The sequence below is a fragment of the Palaemon carinicauda genome, chromosome 6 (assembly GCF_036898095.1).
Source record: "Palaemon carinicauda isolate YSFRI2023 chromosome 6, ASM3689809v2, whole genome shotgun sequence".
NCBI classification, from domain to species: Eukaryota; Metazoa; Arthropoda; class Malacostraca; order Decapoda; family Palaemonidae; genus Palaemon; species Palaemon carinicauda.
Window position 1 is genome coordinate 21,917,382 of NC_090730.1, and position 5,284 is coordinate 21,922,665.

Consider the following 5,284-nt stretch of genomic DNA (forward strand, 5'->3'; position numbering starts at 1 on the left):
GCTCTGTAATCAATCGATGCTTATTAAAAGAAAAAGAGAGAATTTCACTAATAGGCATGATGGTCTGTAATCAATCAATACTTATTAAAAAAAAAGAGAGAATTTCACTAATAGGTATGATGCTCTGTAATCAATCGATGCTTATTAAAAAAGAGAGAATTTCACTAATAGGTATGATGCTCTGTAATTAATCGATGCTTATTAAAAAAGAGAGAATTTCAGTAACAGGTATGATGCTCTGTAATCAATCGATGCTTATTAAAAAAAGAGAGAATTTCACAAATAGGCATGATGGTCTGTAATCAATCAATACTTATTAAAAAAAGAGAGAATTTCACTAATAGGTATGATGCTCTGTAATCAATCGATGCTTATTAAAAAAAAAGAGAGAATTTCAGTAATAGGTATGATGCTCTGTAATCAATCGATGCTTATTAAAAAAGAGAGAATTTCAGCATTAGGTATGACGCTCTGTAATCAATCGATGCTTATTAAAAAAGAGAGAATTTCAGCTAATAGGTATGATGCTCTGTAATCAATCGATGCTTATTAAAAAAAAGATGAGAATTTCAGTAATAGGTATGATGCTCTGTAATCAATCGATGCTTATTAAAAAAAGAGAAAAATTTCACTAATAGGTATGATGCTCTGTAATCAATCGATGCTTATTAAAAAAGAGATAATTTCAGTAATAGGTATGATGCTCTGTAATCAATCGATGCTTATTAAAAAAGAGAGAATTTCAGCATTAGGTATGACGCTCTGTAATCAATCGATGCTTATTAAAAAAGAGAGAATTTCAGTAATAGGTATGATGCTCTGTAATCAATCGATGCTTATTAAAAAAAAAGAGAGAGAATTTCACTAATAGGCATGATGGTCTGTAATCAATCAATACTTATTAAAAAAAATAGAGAATTTCACTAATAGGTATGATGCTCTGTAATCAATCGATGCTTATTAAAAAAAAATAGAGAATTTCACTAATAGGCATGATGGTCTGTAATCAATCAATACTTATTAAAAAAAAAGAGAGAATTTCACTAATAGGTATGATGCTCTGTAATCAATCGATGCTTATTAAAAAAGAGAGAATTTCACTAATAGGTATGATGCTCTGTAATCAATCGATGCTTATTAAAAAAGACAGAATTTCAGTAATAGGTATGATGCTCTGTAATCAATCGATGCTTATTAAAAAAAAGAGAGAGAATTTCACTAATAGGCATGATGGTCTGTAATCAATCAATACTTATTAAAAAAAATAGAGAATTTCACTAATAGGTATGATGCTCTGTAATCAATCAATACTTATTAAAAAAAATAGAGAATTTCACTAATAGGTATGATGCTCTGTAATCAATCGATGCTTATTAAAAAAGAGAGAATTTCAGTAATAGGCATGATGGTCTGTAATCAATCAATACTTATTAAAAAGAAAAGAGAGAATTTCACTAATAGGTATGATGCTCTGTAATCAATCGATGCTTATTAAAAAGAGAGAATTTCACTAATAGGTATGATGGTCTTTAATCAATCAATGCTTATCAAAAAAAAAATTTAATTTCACTAATAGGCATAACAGAAAGATAGCTAAACTTTGATCAACCAAGAGAGCAGGCAGGATTTAGAAGTGGGTATTTAACAACTGACCATATCCATTGCAATTAACCAGCGAATGGAAATATCAACACAGTATGACAAACCGCTATGAATGCCAAAGTTTTTGATTCCGTCAAAACATCAGCAGTAAAGAAAGTCCTTCAAATACAAAGAATATGTGAATGTTAGAGTACTTGACGATATCTATACAGGAAGTATAGCAATTCTAAATTTACATAAAGTTAGTGAGAAAATTTCGATTCAGAAAGGAGTTAGACAGTGAGACCCCATTTCTTCTAAATCATTCACAGCAGTGTCTAGAAGTTTTTACACTGGGAAAATGTAGAAATTAATATTGATGGGGAATACTTTAACAACTTAAGATTCGCAGATGACATAGGTCCCTTTAGTGAATCATGGTAGGAATTGCAAAAGAAAAAAAAAAAAAAAAAAAAAAAAAAAAATATAGAAGATTTGAAAAGAGAAAGTAGGAATGTAAGACTAAAATTGAATGAGTAAAACTAAGATAATGTTCAATGAAAATGCAGAGACAACAAATAAGAGTTATGGACGAACCTCTGTAGAGACTGTTAATGAATACAATATACGTATTTAGGACAGACAGTAAGTGTTTCCTCAGGACATGAGACTGAAATTAAAAGAAGGATAAGCATGGGATGGAGAACTTTAGGTTAATAAAATTAGATTATGAAACTTAAAATGCCATTTTCTTTAATAAGAAAAGTATTTAATCAGATGGTCCTACCAGTATCAACTTGTGCATCAGAAACTTGGAACCTTACTAAAGCCTTAGAACATAAGCTAGTTACAACTTAAAAAGCTATGGATAGAATAATGATGAGAATAACATTAAGAGACAAAAAAAGAAAAAATATGGACACGAGAGCAATCTAAAGTACAGGATATTCTAACATGGAAGAAAAAGAAATGGATATGGGTAGGACATATAGTGACATATAAGAATAACAGAATGGGTCCCTAGAGATTGGAAAAGAAGCGGGTAAAGGAAGAGAAGACGATGGATTGAAAATCAAAGAAAATTTTCTGGTATAAACTGGCTTAGAAAGACCATAAAACAGACGCGAGTGGAAGGCTATGTCTGAGGGCTTTGTCCTACAATGGACTAGTAACGGATGATGAAGATGATATGTATATATATATATATATATATATATATATATATATATATATATATATATATATATATATATATATATATATATATGTGTGTGTGTGTGTGTGTGTGTGTGTGTGTGTGTGTGTGTGTGTAAGTATGGAGGGTATACAACCAGGGTTTTCATGTCTCTTTGTATACGAAGTAGTGTGAGTATCCACATTACTACGTCACGCTATACCGCCTGTCCTATTACATCGTTATGTCTGAGCGACCTTGACGCTGTTCTAGCGCTAAATAACGCTTACATTTCCGGGCTAACTAAACTCCAGTTTATAAAATAATAACACTTAATCTTTACATTTCTATGAAACCTGAATTGAAATGATGCATTCTGTAAATACAGATTTACTCTCGTAAGCTAATCTTGCACATTAAAACGCTTAATTACTTCGATTTATAAAGAGGAAAAATCAGTTTATTTTATCTTTAGGATTAAAAATATAATTGAAATTGCTATTTATCTCTCTCTCTCTCTCTCTCCTCTCTCTCTCTCCTCTCTCTCTCTCTCTCTCTCTCTCTCTCTCTCCAACTCCTTATGATTTCGTTTATAGAATTTATATATCTTCAATCAATATGCGTCTCTCTCTCTCTCTCTCTCTCTCTCTCTCTCCTCTCTCTCTCTCTCTCTCTCTCTCTCTCTCTCTCTCCTCTCTCAGTTATAAAGAAAAAAATGAATGTATTTTTTCAACTCTTCTCCTTTTAGATATAATCGTAGATAAATCAGTTTAGCATAGAAACTTTGGCTCTTTACTAAAAATCTTTAAAACAATAAGTAATGAATTAAATAAATTCAACAACTCGAGCCCCAGATAAAACAGCGGGAATTTATTCAACTGGAAATGATTCTGTACCATGTTTCAAATTGTGTGACCTTTTATTTGACCTCTGTTGCCAAGGTAAAAATATTTGCGTTTCCAAATCATTCACAATTATATCTAAGAACATATGATTACTTTTTTACAATCCTTTTCATTGCCATAAGCTTCATATCCTAATTTTTTTTTTCTTTTTTGTAGTCTGTTTGTACATTATCTTCTCCATGCCATTCACAATTATATCTATGGAAGTATGATTACATTTTTACAATCCCTTTTCATTGCAATAAGCTTCATACTTTTTTTTTTTGCTGTCTTTTATTACATTATCTTCTCCATGCCATTCATAATTACATCTAAGAACGTATGATTAAATTTTTACAATCCTCTTTCATTGCCATATGCTCCATATCCTAAAAAAAAAAATATTTCTTTTTTTGTTTTGCAATCTTTTTATTACATCACCTTCTCCTTGCCATTCACAATTACATCTAAGAATGTATGATTACATTCTTACAATGATGTTTTTTGCCATTCGATATATGACATTTTATTGCCAAAGCTTCATATCTCGAAAAAAAAAAAAATTATTTTGCCATCTTTTATTACACTATCTTCTTGCCATTCAAAACGATATCTAAAAATATATGATTACATTATTACAAATATTTTTCTTTGCCACATGATATATGATTTTTCCTTGCCATAACCTTCAGATCTTTTTTATTTTATTAATTCATTTATTTATTTATCTATTTTTATTATTATTATTATTTTCAATCTTTCATCACACTATCTTCTCCATAATCCTTCTTTAACTCTTTGGTCGCTAAAAGACTGACCATAACTCGCCTATGTCACATCTCCCAAGAAGCCAGAAAACTCAAAATCAATCACTCAATTAATCACATTTTCCAAGCCCATCGATTCATGGATATTAATTATTAATACAAGTATTTTCAAGTCATATTTTATTAGCTTATGCGTCTCACTGCACAACTCCCAAACGTTTAAGTTATAAACTTACAAATTTCTTTTACATGTTTGATACACTTAGATTTAGATACATGGATATAAATACATTAGCGTCGAGATAATAAAAATATTGATAAGAGCACTAATAATATGAGGTGGTATTATATTTACAACGATTTGAATTAAAGTTCTTTTCTAGATTTATTTTTACCGTCAGTTTTCAATTTCAGTCATTCTCAGTACTTCATAAATACAATTTGAATTGAATATTTGTTCTAAATTATATTTATTATTATGCAATCGTTCGTTTTTTTAACATTGTCATGATTTTAACTTTTTGTAAAGAGTTACTTTTAACAGCATCATAATCTTTTTCTTTTTTTTTACAACATATACGCAATTTTAATCAAAAAAAAATTTTCTATATTTAATATCATTCATTCGTCGGTTTTTTTAACATTGTCATTATTTTTGTATATATGTTGTGAAGATAAAGAAAAAAATTATGGTACCGTTTACGGTACCATAACTTTTTCTTTATCTTTACAACATATATACAAAAATTCTAATTAAAAATCTTTTCTATTTCTTATTATCTATTCCTCCTTTTTTTTCTTTTACATTGTCACTATTTCCACTTGTTTTTTTTATATTTTTTCATTTTTACAACAAATAGAAAAAAATCTTTTCTATA